Here is a 19,273-nt window from a genome sequence, read left to right as displayed (position 1 = left end):
TCAGCTTAGTAATGATTTGAAGGTACCAGTGTTGGACCAGGGTGGACAAAGCTCAAAAACACACAACACCAGGTTACAGTCCAACAGGTTTATTTGGAAGCATTAGCTTTCAGAGTGCTGCTCCTTCATCAGGTGGTTGTGGAACATGACCATACAACAGAATTTATAACAAAAGGATTACAGTGTCATGGAGGCGTAATGATATATTGAACAACTTCAGTTAAAAATCACCTCGAAGCAGCACTGTGAAAGCTAGTGCTTCCAAAAAAAAACCTGTTGGACTATAACCTGATATTGTGCGATTTTTGAGCTTAATAATGGTATTTTCAAATGTATTGCTTTAAGGTAATGCAAAACAGAGCACAGTTAGAGCTCATGAATGACAAGTGACAGGAATACAACATTGGCCAAGTGACAGAAAACAGACCATTATGTTGGCTTTTTAGACTGGAGGAAGATTTATCGTCAAATTTGCCAGTAGTTGGTGCTTCTGCTCTGACTGAATCCCTTGGTGTTCAGGGCATATTTTCAAAATCTGCATGGGACAAAATTTGGAACTACGGCAAACTGAGGATACTGTTAAACTTCTAAAGGACATTGACAGGTTAGTTGCATGAGCAAAGAAATGCCAGATGCAATCTAATGTAGTGCAGTGTGAAGTAATTCATTTTGGTAGGAACAATGTGACGAGACAAAAACATATCATTCAAAATGGCAAACAAGAGCAGAAGGGCCTGGAGTTATAGGTGCACAAATCACTAAAGGAGACAGGAAAAGCTAAGAGGATGACAAGTCAAGCATATTAAATCTTGGGCTTTATAATTGGGCATTCAATACAAAAGTAATAAGTTACAATAAACCTATATAAAACTTCAACTCAGCTTGAACTTAAGTACTGCCTTCAGTTTTGGCACCACACCATACTGTGGAAACATTTGAGAGAGCACAGAAACGAATCATGAGAATGGATCCAGAGAAAAGAAACTATTTATACAACAGCCAAAATAACTTGGTTGTCTGAAAAGGAAGTTGAAAGGAGATTTGATAGAGATATTCAAATCAGAAGAGGAGTGGGCAGAGTTTGCAGGGTGGGGCAGGGACAGAGAGGGAAGAATGGGGGTAAAGAGAGGAAGTGAGAGAAAAAGAAACTGCTTCCATCGGAGGGAGGACTATGAACTAGAAGGCACAGATGCAAGGCTACTGTCAATGGAATCAATGGCAGCCTGAGGAAAAACTTTTTATCTTGTGCAAAGTTAGGATCTGGAATGCATTGTCACAATGTGGAGTGCAGGCAAGTCCAACCATAGCATTTAAATGAGAATGGATAATTATCTGAAAAGAAAATATTGCCAGGTTACAGTAAAAAGGTGGTGGGACAAAATGGTGAAGTGGCAATTGGTGAGCTGCACTTGCAGAGGGCTTGCAAAGCAACACTAACCCCTGCTTCTATGCTGTACCCATTCCATGATTTAATGGTCTCTATCAGTGTAAACAGAAATTGTGAAAGGCAGACAATCAGTTCAATCAATTGCACAAGTTCCTGGCACACGCTGATACATGAAGGAAATGAATATCTAACTCTTTGCGTTGTGCCCAGACATTTTGAGACAACTAAAAATACAGTGCAAAAACAAAATGTCAGCAATGTTCAAGATTCAAGCACTAATTTCAAATTAAAAGAAACCATAGTCTTTACTAAAGCACTGCTCTGATTCCAGCTCATGTTACTGCTGGACAAGTCAGATCCCAGTTTGATATCTGGCTTAGTAGATTATATTTTGGTAATTTGGAACATAATATAGCTCTGCTTTTGTTCACAGCCTCATCTGAGATAATAATCTTCATTCAACCTTATGATCATCGACAGTCCCTCACAGACGAGGATGACTCTCTTCCACTTTCAGGCTACGTCCATAGGTGGCTGCACAGTCTGATGCAGTTTCCGCAAGCTCTGTTACACTTGGGGCAGAAAGTGGTCACACAACAGGCTGGGTGGGATTGAGAAAGTGTACTGGGTATAAGCAGGCAGGGAAAGAGTTAAATTCTGAGTTTTGTGAAACAAGAGGTTCAGCTAAGCATGACTCAGATCAGATAAGAACTTGCAGTTAACAACTGGGTGCTGGAGGCAAGGGTAATGGGTTAACAAGGTGGAAAAACAATTATTATGTAGAGCCGTTTAACTATATTGGAAGCATTCAGTATGCAAGGTCAGTTAACAAGGGGAAAAATATCCATTGTATGAATCCAGTTAACAAGGTTAAGAACATTCATTGTGTAACAGCAGATGGCTTAATCTTTACTGTTGATGCTCGTTGATTGTAATAGTCACCCAATTAATATTTATGTTACTTTATCTGGATGCTCCTCCCTATAAAATTACTATATAGTTAATTGAGAAACTGCTGTTCCAGAAAAGACGGTGAATTCATGTCCCTGTGGAAATGGGCAATCGTTCATAAAGATGAAGGAGGTAAAACTACATTGTGCCTCTGAGCATTTTGCTTGAACTGACAGTGGGCGAAAGGGATGTACATATGGACAATTGTTCTCTCTCCTTCCAGGGCCAGGAATAGAGATGAAGGAGGCAAAATGATACTGTGTCTGAGCATTTTACTTCGACTCTGGGGGGGCAACAAAACGACAATGTTGACGAGTTATATAATGAATGAATTATATATGAATTATATAGTCATTTTATAGGGAGGAGGATCCAGATAAGGCAACATACAAATTGATTAACGGTCACCCAATCAGCGAGTGTCAACAGTAAAGATTAGCCATCTGCTGTTACACAATGAATGTTTTTAACCTTTACTGGCTTCACATAATGAATACTTTTCCTTGTTTAACTAACCTTAGATACTGAATGCTTATAATATTGTTAAATGGCCCGATATAATGAATGCTTTTCCACCTTGTTAACCCATTACTCTTGTCTCCAGCACCACATTGTTAACTGCAAGTTCTTATCTGAGTTATGCTCTGCAGAACCCCTTGTTTCACAAAACTCAAAACTTAAATCTCTCTCTACCTGCTTATACCATATACACATTCTCAGGGTGTTGGTGTAGTAGCACACTCCTGTTGCTGTTTTGCCTGGCCTCTGCTTTTCCCCGATAAGTCTCGAAGTGTTCGACGGTGTCCCTGGAAGCTCTCTACTTCGGATGGTTTTGGACCTATGATTCCCAGTGTCTGTGGGAATGCCGCACTTCACCAGTGAAATCTTGAGGGTATCCCTGAAGCACTTTCTCTAGCCCCTGAGGTTCACCTGCTGTTTCAAAGGTCTTACCATGTCTGGTAAATTATACATACGTTGAAGTTGACATCTTACTCAAGTGCCAATTGTCTCAGAGCCTCAACAGACTATCAGTCAGGTTATTCAATTACATGGGGCACAATTATAGAGTCTGAACTTGTCCTTGCCCAAGTAGACAAGCACATTTCCCAATATTTAACAAGTTAGCTGAGGACTAGAAATCTTGGTTGATTTTCTTTCTCAAGTCCTGGATCAAGTGACCGATTTATTATGCAAAAGGGACTGAAACTGGTGCCCAGCTAGTCAGAGTCATATCACTTCCTCTGGAACTTCATTCCACATGCAAACCACTCAAAAAATTGCCCCTCTCGTCTTTTTTACATCTCTCTCCTCTCACCTTAAAAAATGTGCTCCCAGTCTTGAAATCCCCAATCCTAGGGAAAAGACAACTACCATTAACTATCTACACCCCTCATTATTTTATAATCTTCTATCAGGTCCTATGGCTTGGTTCTGAAACTTGCAGGCAATTTTGTCACGATTGAGAGTATGTGGATTTAAAATTGTGCTGAACTGAAAATGAGAAGTTACAGTATTATTCAATCCAATAAGGTTCCTTCAAAACATTGGGTGTATCATTTAAGTGGAACTTAGCCCATGTGAATCCTTGAACTCAATTTGCTAAGTTGAAACTATGCTTTTAAATGCCAATAAAACTTGACATTCTGAAAATTCTCAACTACAAATGAAGGTCATCTCCAAACCTTACATTAAAATAAATCTCCCTCATCGGCCTCAAACTTGTAATAAGGCCAGAAATAGTAACTATTAATATAAATGTTTGAATTATCAAATAGGATCCATGATCACAAACATCTTAACACCAATTGATATTAGACCAGACTTTGTAAATACCAAAGCAATTATGGTTCTTCCCCCAGAAGTATGTTTGTTGGGCTCTAGTGCTGGAATCTTGCTCAGTTTCCAATAGCTGATCTAAACTCCAAGTCAGTGACACACAACACCATAGCCCAGGCTGTTTGAGAGCAGGCTGGAATCATTACTTCATTAGATCCATGAGTCAAAATATAGACAGCAGAAGTCGTCACGAGTACAATGAGCAACATAATTTTTTAAATAGCTGATGTATGTTACTGTTGGCTTTATTTATGTTGATGTAACATGATAATTAGTTTCTTAGGAAAATCTGTTTTTTTAAACAGTGGAATATTTCAAACAAATGTGCTCACGTCAGATTATATGTTTATAATAATGTCTATGGTTCTGTTTCTGGCATGAATTAATAAATTATCTTTCATGTATTTTTTTAAAAAGTCAATGCCCAGAAATTACTATATCTTCCGAGGGGTGTTCTGCACCAAAATAATTTTGATAATCACTGGTTAAGGAGCTATTACTGATCTCTCAGTCCAGCTAAATAGTGATGAAGAAAATGATTTTCACCCTGACTTCATACAACAAAGGAGAAGTGAGGAATACAGATGCTGGAGATCAGAGTCAAAGTGTGGCGCTGGAAAAGCACAGGAGATCAGGCAGTATCCAAGTTGCACGAGAGTGGATGTTTCACGTATAAGTCCTTCATCAAGAATTCCTGCTCCTCGGATGCTGTTTGACCTGCTGTGCTTTTCCAGCACCACACCTTTTGACTCTTCATACAAAAGGCTGATATAAAGGAACTTGCAGGGCTTTGATAACTCTGAACTCGATATGCAACTGGCAAAACAGTTTTCCATTGATATTAGTGCATAAAAAGACCTAAAATACAAACTCATGGTAACTTCTCCTGGCAAATCTCAGGAATGTCAAAAATTGAGTTACTGAGATGACCAAAGCAGTGTTTCACATTTTTATATTAATATGATGAAGTCAGTTTGCTTCCAAGAATCAGTCATGTTTTCCTCTGGGAATAGCTTATTTATCAAAACGGAGGATGTCCTGTTCCCATTTCCTCTTTTGTTTACACACATCAGTGACAGGATTAATTAGATACTGAACATTTGACAAGATGTCTTTTCAAATGAAATAACCTAACTTTAGTGCCATGACAATGTCACTATGAACTCTACAAATTACTAAAGTTGCTAAACACTGAAATCATGTTCTCAAATATGCTCCAAAGAAAACACGCAAGTCAAGAAATCTGAATTGAGCAAATGTTGCCTGTAGTTAACTACAAATAAACAAGAAATTAAATTCTGCACATGATTATTAATTCACCTCCATCAGGAGGACAGAAGGAGGGCTCCCCATTTTCCATTAAAACAATTTTACTATACTCCTGCTTCTTTCTCTTTGGTCATTCTGTTTCTTCTCTCACACTAATTTAAAAAAAAAGGAAGCAACTCATTACCTCAGACAACCCAAGTGTTACTGGTCAAAGCAAGAACAACATCAGCATACAAAATGTTATGTTCAACAAGCCTGTTGGCAAAGTTATTCTAAGCATGGTGAAAAATTGTGTCAAATTCTTAAGGCAGTTTACGTCGTGGAATAGGTTGATGATAGTCATCCTAAATTACTCCATTTACCATAAGGATCTTTTGCCTCATTAACCTGGCCTGGAGAGTGAAGCTGCCATCATATGCTACTGTCTGGTTTATCTTTTTGGTACGACATTGCTGAGACATCTGATTTTACAGGTTGTTCTGCACATGCAGGATGGGGGCAACACCAGCAAGATTGCATCACAATGAGTCAAAGAAAACTCCTTTACCACTGAGGCAGTCATCAAGTAGAACACAATCCTGACAGCCAAGATAAAATAGATCTGCAGTTCTCCTGAGGTTTTGGTGATTGGATGATAAAGTCGTGACTATTACATTGAACTACTATCATTAATAGTTTTCAACCACATATAGAACCACATTTTCACTACAGAATAGTGCTACCTTCATCATATGATCCAATGGAAAAAAAATCTTTCAATTCAAATACGTAGCAGCCGACAGTGAAAACCTGAATCGCTACCTGTATTCAGGGGCAACAGGGAGACTGAGTGAGGGGTTGCAGGGGAATGACAGTGAGCGGGGGGCTAAGAGACAGCAAGTGTGGAGGGAGGCGGCCCAAGAGACAGCAAGTGCGAGGGAAGTCGAAGAGACAGAGCATGGGAGATTGAGACACAGAACGAGTGCAGACAGGGGTAGCAAAAGAGACAGATAGGGAGTGACATTAATGGGGAGGGGCAATATAGAAATGGGTCAGGGCTGAAAAAGATATTATGGGGGAAGAGATAAAGCTGGAGGAAGCAGATGGGGACAGACCAACAGAGGGAGAATGGAGACAGGCAGACAGTGGTTGGGGGGGGGGGGGGGGGGAAGAGGGAGAGAGAGACAGCACACAGGGGGGAAGAGAGAAACAGTGAGAGAGACAGGCAGAGAGGGTGGAGCAGCAAATTACTGCAGATACTGGAATCTGTGGAAAGGGATTGAGAGAAAAGGGGGCCAATAGTGAAGGAAAGAAAGTCGCAATGGGGGGAAGAGACAGAAAACAGGCAAATGGCATGGGAAGTGGGTGAACGGCATTTGTCCATTCGAGAGAGTGGATAGGCGGGAAATAGAGCGCTAGAAATGAGAAAAGTAGCAACGCAGCAGATGGTTGAAACATGAAACGAGTATCTTGCATCAATATTTACTGTCGAGAAGGATATGGAACGTAGAGAAATTGGAGAAATAAACAGTGGTATCTTGACAAGTGTCCATATTAGAGGTGGTGGGTACTGGACATCTTAAAATGCATGAAGGACCTGATCAGGTGATTCCCAGAACTTTGCAGGAAGCTAGACAAGTGATTGCTGGGCCCCTTGCTGAGATATTTGAATTCTTGATAGCCACAGATAACGCGTTGGAAGACTGGAGGATGACTGATGTGATGCCATTATTTTAGAAGGAAAAGGCAGGGAACTACAGACCGTTGATCCTGATGTCAGAAGTTGTTAAGTTGTTGGAGGAAATCCTGAGAGACAGATTTATATGTATTTGGAAAGGCAAAGACTGATTCGGGATAGCCAACATGGCCTTCCGCATGGGAAATTTTGTCTCACTAACTTGAGTTTTGTTTTGAAAAGGTGACAAAGAAAGTTGAAGGCGGCATATTGGTGGACACAGACTTGATAATTTCAGCAAGGCATTTGACAGGGTTCTATATGGTAGACTGGTCTGAATGATTAGCTCACATGGAATCCAGGGAGCGTTGACAATTTGGATACAAAATTGGCTTGAAGTTGGGAGACATAAGGTGATAGTAGAGGATTTTCTTTTGGACTGGAGACCCATGACCAGTGGTATGCCGCAAAGATTATTGCTGGGTCAATTGCTTTTTGTCATTTATATGATTTGGAGTTGAATACAGGAAGAATGCTTACGAATTTTGCAGTCGACACCAAAATTAGTGTCACAGTGGACGGGAAAGAAGGTTACCTCAGGGTACAACAGGACCTTGATCAGATGGACCAATGGCATTTAATTTAGATAAATGTGAGGTGCTGCATTTTGCTAAGGCAAATCAGGGCACAACCTGTACACTTAATGATAAGGTCCTGAGGAGTGTTGCCAAACAAAGAGACTATGGGTGCAGGTTCACAGTTCCTCACAGGGAGACAGTAGGGAAGGAGTTTGGTACACTTGACTTTGTTTGTCATTGCACTGATTCTAAGAGTTGGGAGGTCATGTTGAGTTTGCAAAGGACATTGGTTCGGCCACGTTTAGAATACTGTGCACAATTCTGGTCTCCCTGCTGTAGGATTGATGTTGTGAATTTGTAAGCATATTGCTGGGGTTGGAGGGTTTGAGCAAGACAGAGAGGCTGAATAGGGTGGGGCTATCATCTCTGGAGCGGAGGCGGAGGAGTGACCTTATAGAGGTCGATTAAATGAAGAGAGGCATGGATAGGGTGTATTACCCAAGTCTCTTTCCCAACATAGGAGAGACCAAAAGTAGAGAAAACAGGTTTAAAGGTAAGAGGGAAAAGATTTAAAAGGGACCACGGGGCAACGTTTTCACACAGGGTGGTCAGTATATGGAATGAGCTGCCAGAGGAATTGGTCGAGGCCGGTACAATGACAACATTGAAAAGGCATCTGGATGGGTATATGAATCAGAAGGGCTTAGAGGGATTGGGGCAAATGCTGGCAAATGGGACCAAATTAATTTAGGATATCTGGTCGGCATGGACAGGTTGGACTGAAGGGTCAGCTTCTGTGCTGAACATCTCTAATTAGCAAGAGGGTAACAACAACACAATCCACGGAAGCAGCAATGCTTTCGAATAGGTTCGCAAGATCATGATGTCTTGCTTGTCTTTCAGCCAAGTAAGGGTTTTGATTAAAATGCAAAAAGCTACAAGATGGTTTTAACAGCAGCAGCCCCCGACACCTATTGATCTGCACCAAATGCTCTGTCAGTTCAGGGAAGTGTGACTTGATTTCACTCAACTGTGGGCAGAACACAGTGAGGAAAAGAGAAAAAAAAGCCAAAAATAGCACAAGGGAAATAATCTGACAGTGCTACTTTCTAGCTTTAATTATACCTGGAACAGATCCATGAAGTCAACCATTGCAAGTAATTCTAAGCCTCTCAGAGGAAAACCCATATTAATCATATTTTGTTAAATGCAGTGCAGTTATCTCAGTGATCACTAGTATTTAGATATAAATGGTTAATTATAAAGCAGCAGTTCAACATAGCGAGAACTATAATCCACCAATAAATTAGTCATTATGTAATTAGGAAATGGGTCACAATGTGAAATTACAGGCTATTGAATGCAATTAAGCAAACTGCATTAAAATTTGTGAGGGAAACATTTAGACCTAGATAATATCCTTCCAGAGCTTGAAAGCTTCACTTTAGATAATAAGCTCTAAATGACCGTTCTTCGAGGTTAAACTTCAATAATTAAACCACTTTCCTAAACTAACAATTTTGACAAACAAATACCACTGTCTTCAATCCCTAAATTTCCACTATCAATCATTAAAATGAATGTTTGACCCTGAAATAGTCTCAATGGTTTGATGAAGAACCAAAGCAGTGATGTGCTATTTCAAGTACACTGCCAACTAAAACACTGATTAAAACAAGTTGTGTGTGAATTCATGAAAATAAATGGATTACTTATGCATACATTCACACACGCAGATATTGTTCTGGTGACGTTACCCAGAAATGAATAGCTCTCAGCAACTTTAAAAAAAAGGTTGTTTTCACAACAAGCAACAAAAGAACCCTACCATCATCATTTTCACAAAAGTTCAAAGCTATACACTAAAAGCACTGGAAAAGCACATAGGATGAATTCTGACTTAAGTACACAAACAAACTTCTCATTGCACATTACAGGTTGCAGTGTTGCTACACTTGGGTGGAATGAAGTGCTATTCATTCAGTGTTTACGCATGTTCTTTTCAATGCCAAAAGTCTCAATTGGCAGTTAGTTGAGTTTTATACAACCATGACAACGTTACATTTCATGACTAAACGAGTTCAGGTTTGTGCTTGTTTAAAGATTAAACTAATGTGCTTTCAGTATTTTGAAATTATGTTGATTTTCCACCTTAAATGAACACAAAAATACTCATCGTTTTTAAATGCAACTCAAAAATTGACCTAAGGTTTGAGGTATGCTATATGGCCCCTTGACTCTGCCCTACCAATGAGATTACTGCCGATCTGATTGTGGCCTCAACCACATTTTCCTGCCAGCCCACATAAGTATTGACCTCAATGGAGATCAAAAAAACTGTAACTCAGCATGTGAATATAGTCCATGACATAGCCCCCAATGCTCTTCACACGAAAGAATTCCAGAGAAGAGCAACTTAGACATTAAAACTCATTTCCCAGATTAAACGGTGAGGCCCAAATTTGAAAATGTGCCCCCAGATTGTAGATTTATTAAGACTGGGAACATCATCTCAGCATTATTTTTGATGAAGGGCTTATGCCAGATTCTCGTGCTTCCAGGACGCTGCCTGACCTGCAGTGCTTTTCTACTACCACACTTTTCGACTCTGATCTCCACCATCTGGAGTTCTCACTTTATCTCATTTACCCTATAAGACCCACTCAGATTCTTAAGTTTTCTTAAGATACAGATTTAATTATTCCCCTTTTTTTTTCAAGAAATGGGCTTTAGAGTCCAGATTAAGCAGAGATTCGAGTCTTCTGCCCAAACATCATTCATCAACAGGCAAAACTGTTCTCTTCAGTCAGATGGAACTAAACTGACCTCAGTTTATTGAATCTTGATAACAAGTCCCAAATATAAGAGTTTTTCAAAACACATCCTTTTTACAAATCTACCTTAACATTCAGCAAATTCTGAAGTATTTCCAAACAGATATGAGTAAGTGCTTTTGTATCAGTTATTTCCGGAATTAAAAATCTTAATTTAGAAAGCAAACAAAATTGCAAACTAAAATATCAATAACTCAATTTGAGAAGCATTTGCTGATTCATTATATTAAAAGTGACTAACTTCTCATGGACGAAACTTGTACAGCTCTCTTCCATTTTCTTCCCCAACCGACTTCAAGGACTCTTTTTGAGCAACACCTACAGATTGCAGCTGCTTCAGTATTTCATGTAAAGCAACTCTTAATAGGAGTTATTTGACTGTGGAAAGTATCACAAAAAAAAAACTCAATCTGTTCTCACTGAACTAAAATCACATTAACAGCAGCGACATGGTCAGGAATGGTTGCTAGTATCTACAGAAAGAGAAGTCAACACCTGCATAAGGCAGCATTTGGGGTACAAAGGAAGAACGAAGAATTCAAAACTGTTATTTTTCACGTTTTAATGCAAGTCGAGTTATGAAAAAAGTGGTTTAAATACTGGAATCACTAAGTTCTTCCAGCAAAACCACACAAGTGTTACGGCATAGGAAGAGGCCAATCAGCCTATTTTACATACACCAGCTCGTCAAATGAAAGAAAATTTCCATGGAGGAAGATTTCCTTTTATGAAACATAATCGCCAAAGTTTTCTGGCAGCCTAAACAGTTTTGACATTTTGTTTCATAATTGTGCACTGATGGAAATTAAAATTTGCCGAAGCAGAAACACAAGACACCAAAAAACTCAAGAAGGGGGATGCTGAAAATCAGAAACTATAACAAAGAGCTGGACAAACTTAGTAGGTCTGGCGGCATCTGTGGAGAAAGCAGACTTAGCTCTTAACAAGGGTCAGTGGCCTAAAAGTCACCTCTTCTCTCTTAACATTACAAGAGACTGTATGTTCGTGGCAACCACCCACAAGTTCCTCTCCAAGCCACATTCAATCCTGACTTAAAAACATATAGTCATTCCCTCAGTATCTCTGGGTCAAAATCCTGGAGCTCCATTCCAAATGGAATTGCGGATCTCCCTGCAGCACATGGACTACAGCAGTTCAGAAAGGCAGCTTACTGCCTACTACCTTCTCAAGGGCAATCAAGAATGGGCAACTAATGCTAGGTCAGCCATGAAAGAATGTTTTTTTAAAAAAGTTCATCTCCCTTCATTAAACGTTACACAGATTATTTTACCCAAGACATATCCAGTAGCTCAAATGTTTCTATTTAAGAAGATGCTCATTTTTCAAAAAAATACCTGTTGATCAAACAATGTTCTAACAAACAACAGCTCTACAGAGAACTAAGCATATATTTTTTACCAACATACTCGGGTAAATTGTGAAAACCAACGATGGCAAAGCTGCCTAAATTCAAATGTCTTCACCAAACAGCTCTCAATCTCATGCATTCCATACAAGGGAGCATGAAATCAAAATACACTCACAATGGTCTCTGCAGTGTTCCAGCAATCACACTAGCATTGAGAAGTACCTCAGGACAATTACTTGCACACTCAAACAGGAAATTGTGTCTAATACACACATCGGGTTAATGAGAGAAAAATCTGTTGATCATGAAGCCATGAATCATTGATCCTTAGCATTTAAGCACTTTTCAGACAGCCACCAAGAATCTAGGTTTATTTTACTGAAACTACTTTTCCTTCTCCAGAAACTGCAAATGAAGATAAAGATTCTACAGACTGCAGATCTTCAATACCCGAACCAACCATGTTGGCATTGTATTTCATGAGATAAAGCCATAACTCAGGTTATTATTTGGTATTTGTCCACTTCGAATTATTTTTTGAGGTTCAGCCTGTTATCAAGGCATGTTTCAAGTGCCTTGTACCTCATAGCCTTAAACTTATGCAGAAACAAAATGTTTGACATCTACATTAAGGTACTTTTTAAAATGGAGGTTGATATTTGTGTTGGGAACATTTCCTCAAAACACTTTTAATTCCAAGTTTTCAAGAAAGAATTAGCTTGACTTTTCTTTCCATTGGCTTTCACTGCTGCCTGTTTCTGTTCTTACATTAAAAATATAGCCATTATCACTGTTCTTTAATTTCCAACCTTAAGTACCTTTAGTGTCAAATCCTCACGTTTCTTTTTTTTTTAAAACTTCTTCCAACTTCTTTACAAAAATAATTGCTTTTTTTCGACTGAAAATGGTTTCTTGAAATTGCAGAGTTCACAAGTTGCAAATTCCACCTCCCTTAACTCCTTCACAAATGTTTCAGAGATCTGCTGCCATTGCAGCATTTCTTTGAGTCAGCTGGTGGAGCTGAAGTTAATACTATCTGTTGGATAAGACACGACAAAAAAAACCTGACCAGATCCCAACACATTTTATCCATATTGCTCAAGCAGGTGCAACATTTCTTGCAGACTAATTAAAACTGTTCTTGCAACACTGAATCAATGTTGTAGTATATTCCTAAATCACATTTTAAAAAATAGCTTACAGAGCATGTTTTACACTTGCATGTTTTACAGATTTACTCTAAGGGACATACATCAGGCTCTTATCTACATTCTATGAACTCAAAATTTCAACCTTAACAGTTTCACAATTTGTGACACTGCCTCATTCTTACTCAAACCTATGGAGTATGTGCCGCTCGATTCAGAAGCAAAGTATATACCAGCATGTTAAACAAAAACAAACCTCAAAATATAACGGTCTCAAAAACATATTTCCAAGGAAAGCCAAAATTAAGTGTAGTACAGTATCATATTATTCCAAACTAAGCTGGAGAGGTGCACCATCTCTCTAGCATCACCAATCCACAGTTCAGAAAATTAAATCATTTCCCCAGTTACCAAGCTTGTCAAGTAACTATTTTATCCAAATCAGGTTTTTAAACATCAAGGTGGATCAACCAGGTTTCTTAATAATCAGAATTATTGGTTTATCATCAAAACTTTATAGAAGATACAATAATTGGTCAATAGAAACAGTCATGAATAATTAAGAATAATTGCTTTTCCTTTTAAATATTCCACAAACAAATATTTGGAACACAATAAAATTGAACAAATAATTTCTCAGTAGTCATTTACAAGCTGTTATCACCAATCATAGGAATCACCAATTGTAGGAAATGTTGTTAAATTGTTGACAAATATACGTCAAGAGAAGAAAATAAACAGATTTCTCTGCAGAAATTAGCTTTCTGAAAAAGAAACAACTTGTGTCACATGTTCTTGAAGACAAAACAGCAATATGTAGCACTCCAGAATCTGTTGGTCTGATGTTCTGACACATACAATTAAATCAGTATTCACGCTTGATTGTGTCTGAAGTCTTAGAGATATCCTTCCTCAAGAAACACAATCTTGAGATGTTTTTTTCAATTACTCTTCTGAAACAGACAGGTTTCATCCTGACACCATCAAGAGATTTAGGTTTTCCTAAGTGAAAGAGATCATCAGGGCAGATTGTCCTGAGCAAACTTTCTTCCAACTCAGCTTAATCTTACAAGGCTTTCCTCCATTCATACCAGATTAAAAAAGGATCTTTCCAAGCCAGTAACTATTACAAACAGCCCCAGTAACAAAACAAGCAGTTACCATCAATCATATGATTTATTGGAAGTCTTGTTAAAACATGTCTAACTTCCTTTGTGAATTTTAAAGATTCCTTTGAAAGAAATCACTGAAGGTATTTAAACATAATGTGAAATAAAGTCATTGTCCACCGTCCTTCAAAATTAAGTCATTCAAGTCACGGGAAAATAAAGCGCCTTCATAACAATATGAAAGTGCCTTCATAACAATTCACCTAACCTGCACATCTTGGGAGGAAACCGGATCACCCGGAGGAAACCCACGCAGACACGGGGAGAATGTGCAAACTCAGGCACAGAGGCGGGAATTGAACCCGGATCTATGGTGCTGTGAGGCAGCAGTGCTAACCGCTGAGCCACCATGCCACCCTTATTCTAGACAGTACAAAATTTTGTATGCTTTCATATATAATATACACACACAGTTATAACATGCGGGCTTATGCCCAAAACGTCAACTCCCTTGCTCCTTCGATGATGCTCAACCTGCTGTGCTTTTCCAGCGCTACACTTTTCAACTCTGATCTCCAGACATGTGCAGTCCTCACTTTATCCAACATGGAGACAGACAAACTAAAATCAGCCTTTCTAACTTATTTGGAACACAATAAAATTGAACCAATAATTTCTAAGTAGTCATTTACAAGCTGTTATCACCAATCATAGGAATCACCAATTGTAGGAAATGTTGTTAAAAGAGTATCAAAATCTCCATTATGAATTCTAACCAGACTTCTGAATAACCAATTCCAGACTTAGCAAATAATTAAGTTCCAGACAGTGGTTTCGCATCTCACACAGAAGACTTAAAAATTTACCAAATACAAAATAGTATCAGCAGAGAGAAAATTAAGCCAAGTGGTAAGCTGAGTGATATCTGTGCTTTATTTCCACCAAAAAAGGACAAACAGGGATGTGGATGAATATAAAATAACAAACTGGTCAGATTACTTAAATGGCTTTCATGATATGTTGTTTCACACCATAAATGTGGACTCCCTGGTTCTTTTTCTGAAATGCTGACATGGATCATCCCTTTTCAGTTCATCCAGGCAAAGGCAGCAATACTTATAACTCAACTTTCCGCTCTTTGCATTCTGGAAGCTCAATATAAAATTAGGCAGGAAATTTTCAAATTTTCATCCTATCTCGGAGGCATCCCAGAAACATATTGCAGAAAACATGGGTCAAAAATCAACTTTAATTCTGGCTCCGCCCGGTGACTGATTAATTGAGGCCTTGGGGAGAATCACTGTTCAACAACTGCCATTTGCTTGAACAGAGAGTCTCTTTCAGACTTGCCAGAACTAATGCCCAGGTACTGACCTTGTTACTTGGCCTCAAGGTGAAGCCCAACATGACCCAAGTAGAAACACAGCATGGAGTGATCTGCTCAGTTTGCTTTTCTTCGCTCTCTTTATCTGCTTCAAAAGGATTACAATGCTGAACTTATCAAGTTCATTTCTTTATTTTTCTCATTTATATGTAAAATTCTGTACCTAGGTACCTTTGCACCTAAGATGGCACAGGAAATGGCGACTCTATATACTTTTTACTGTATTCAATTAGCCCTGTACTTGAATACATATGACAATACAACTTAATTCTAATAGTCAACTTTTGCTCTCCATTTAAACACAATACTCTTCCCGGGGATTGGAACCCTGTTAATCAAGCTTCATCAACAAATAAAGCTTGTTTAGTCTTTTCTTTTTAACACTAGTGTTACAACACAGTGATGAACCCTTATACGAATTAAACCAAAGTCAGAAAACCTCACCTCACCTTGTAATGTGTTAAAGTATGAGTGACAGAGAATGCCCAAATTCCACTATTCAAAGGAAAATAATATCAATTTATTCCTTAACTCTAAAAGTGAACATTAAACAACTATTCACATCTTTGAGGCCCCTTTGTCTTAACTGCTTGTTAGCTGCCACCAGCTCTGTAACAATATATTTTCCAATAAAAACATGTATTAAAACTACATCAATTCAATTTCAAAACCACATACAGCGACTGTTATCTCTGGCATCATCCTCCTTTTGGCTGAAGATCTCCCTGGGTTGTCTGTCTTTTACTGCAAAGGTGTTTCATACGAAAACGATACCTTTGATAGAATGTGTTTTGAATGGTAGTCTCTTTCGATGGTAGTTACACTTTAACTTTCAAAATGCCTGCTTTTTTTATACCCCAAACATCAGATCGTCTCATTGGCAAAAACAACAAATTCAAACTCGACTGGGTTTTAGTATCCTGGGGCATAAATTAAACTGATTGGTTAAATTTGAATTGTTGTTAAAATAGTAATCAACTCGGGTATCCATCTCACAGCCAAATGTTACGTATTTTCAATTTTCCAGTACACTCAGACTGCTAGCTAGTCATATGACAGGTACTATTTACTCTCAAAGGTACTCTTCAATTTCATAACACTAGCTATTCTAAAAATCATCAGTCATTTCCAGCTCACCATGCAAAACTGAAAGGAGAATAAAAACAATGCAGTATCAGCAAGGGTTCAAACAACACATCTTTCATCACTTTAATGAAATAGAGATTTGGTGGGCCAGACCTTTTTGTGACAACTGTGTTATGCTTCTTTTGGTGTTAGGTGCGAGAAGCTTAGAAGTGTCACAAGGTGTACCAGAGTCCTGTACTGGAAATCACCAACACAAAGTAATCCTAAAAGGAACATCAAACAGCAAACTTCTGTGTCCACATCTGGATTATATTCATTGAGATGTACCTTAAAAATTAATGCAAATGGATAAAAGCAACAGCACAGAATGCTCTTGGTTGACTTTTATTCATTTAGCCAACCACTGAAACGTGACCCTTGCCAATTTCTTCCAGTCCATCTAAAACACTGGCAACTACCTGACAAAATGAAAAATTGCCCAGTAATGACTTGTGTACAGGACAAATTACAAGCCAATTAGAGCCTCATCAGTCTACTTTTGATCATCAGTTATGTAAGGGACAGTGAACAGTGCGATCAAGCAGAACTCTCAAAGTAGCTGACTCACACTCAGTTTGGGTTCTGTCATAGGCATTTGGCTCCATATCTCATCACAACCTTGGGCTAAACACTGATAGAAGAGCTGGTCTCTAGAGGTGAGAAGAGTGCTGCCCTTGACATTAAGGCAGCATTTGACAAATTAAACTATCAAGGAGCCCTAGCTACGATATTGTGGGGACAACTGAGACGTGGCTTCAAGTGGACAGGGCCTGGGAAATGAATATTCAAGGCTACACATGCTATCGTAAGGACAGACTGACGGGCAGAGGGGGTGGCGTGGCCATGTTGGTAAGGGATGATATTCAGTCCCTTGCATGGGGGGGGGGGGGGGGGGGACCTAGAATCAGGGGATGTAGAGTCAGTATGGATAGAGCTGAGAAATCCTAAGGGTAAAAAGACCCTCTTGGGAGTTATCTACAGGTCCCCAAACAGTCGTCTGGATGTCGGATGCAAGTTAAATCAGGAGCTGAAATTGGCCTGTCGCAAAGATGTTACTACAGTTGTTATGGGGCATTTCAACATGCAGGTAGACTGGGAGAATCAGGATGGTATTGGACCTCAAGAAAGAGACTTTGTCGAGTGCCTCGGAGATGGATTCTTAGAACAGCTGGTGCTGGAGCCTACCAGGGAGAAGGCAATTCTGGATCTGATATTGTGCAACGAACCAGAATTGATCAGGGTCCTCGAAGTGAAGGAGCCATTGGGAAGTAGTGACCATAATACAATAAGCTTCAATCTGCAATTTGAGACGGAAAGGGTACAATCAGAAGTGACAATATTTCTGTTAAATAAAGGGAACTATGGAGTTATGAGGGAGGAGCTGGCCAAAGTACAATGGTGCAATACCTTAGCAGGGATGACAGTGGAGGAACAATTGGCAGATATTTCTGTGTATAATGCAGACGATGCAGGATCAGTTCATTCCAAAAAGGAAGAAAGATCCTAGGAGGAGGCATGGGTGGCCATGGCTGACGAGTGAAGTTAAGAAACATATAAAGTTAAAAGAGAAAAAGTATAACAAAGCAAAGATAAGTGGGAAAACAGAGGACTGGGAAGCTTTTAAACAACAACAGAGGATTACTAAGAAGGAAATACGCAGAGAATAAAATAAGGTACGAAGGTAAACTGGCCAAAAATATAAAGGATGATAGTAAAAGCTTTTTTAGGTATGTGAAAGGCAAAAAAATGGTTCAGACTAAAATTGGGCCCTTGAAGACAGAGACAGGGGAATATATTACGGGGAACAAGGAAATGGCAGAAGAGTTAAATTGGTACTTCAGATCTGTGTTCACTGGGGAAGACACAAGCAATCTCCCTGAGGTAACAGTGGCTGAAGGACCTGAACTTAAGGGAATTTATATTTGCCAGGAATTGGTGCTGGACAGACTGTTAGGTCCGAAGGTTGATAAGTCCCGGGGCCTGATGGTCTACATCCCAGGGTACTGAAAGAGGTGGCTCGAGAAATCGTGGATGCGTTGGTGATTATTTTCCAGAGTTTGATAGATTCAGGATCAGTTCCTGCGGATTGGAGGGTGGCTAATGTTGTACCATTTTTTAAGAAAGGTGGGAGAGAGAAAGCAGGAAATTACAGACCAGTTAGTCTGACCTCAGTGATGGAAAAGATGCTGGAGTGTATTATAAAGGATGAAATTATGACACACCTGGATAGTAGTAACAGGATAGGTCAGAGTCAGCATGGATTTATGAAGGGGAAATCATGCTTGACTAATCTTCTGGAATTTTGTGAGGATGTAACTCTGAAGATGGACAAGGGAGATCCAGTAGATGCAGTGTACCTTGACTTTCAGAAAGCTTTTGATAAAGTCCCACATAGGAGGTTAGTGAGCAAAATTAGGGCGCATGGTATTGGGGGCAAAGTACTAATTTGAATTGAAAGTTAGTTGGCTGACAGGAAACAAAGAGTAGTGATAAACAGCTCCATTTTGGAATGGCAGGCAGTGACCAGTGGGGTACCGCAGGGATCAATGCTAGGACTGCAGCTTTTTACAATATATATTAATGATATAGAAGATGGTATTAGTAATAACATTAGCAAATTTGCTGATGA

The 19,273-nt window shown here is 39.2% G+C and overlaps 1 protein-coding gene across 1 annotated transcript in view; it reads right to left on the bottom strand.

Annotated features, from left to right (window-relative positions):
• The window catches only part of rnf145a (ring finger protein 145a), a 128,301-nt gene that overhangs the window by 79,926 nt on the left and 29,102 nt on the right, over positions 1–19,273 (bottom strand). The gene's annotated exons all lie outside the window — the stretch shown is intronic.

The sequence above is a fragment of the Chiloscyllium punctatum genome, chromosome 20, assembly GCF_047496795.1.
Source record: "Chiloscyllium punctatum isolate Juve2018m chromosome 20, sChiPun1.3, whole genome shotgun sequence".
Classification (NCBI taxonomy): Eukaryota; Metazoa; Chordata; class Chondrichthyes; order Orectolobiformes; family Hemiscylliidae; genus Chiloscyllium; species Chiloscyllium punctatum.
The sequence above is the reverse complement of the archived record's forward strand: the minus strand, read 5'-3'. Positions and strand labels throughout refer to the sequence as shown.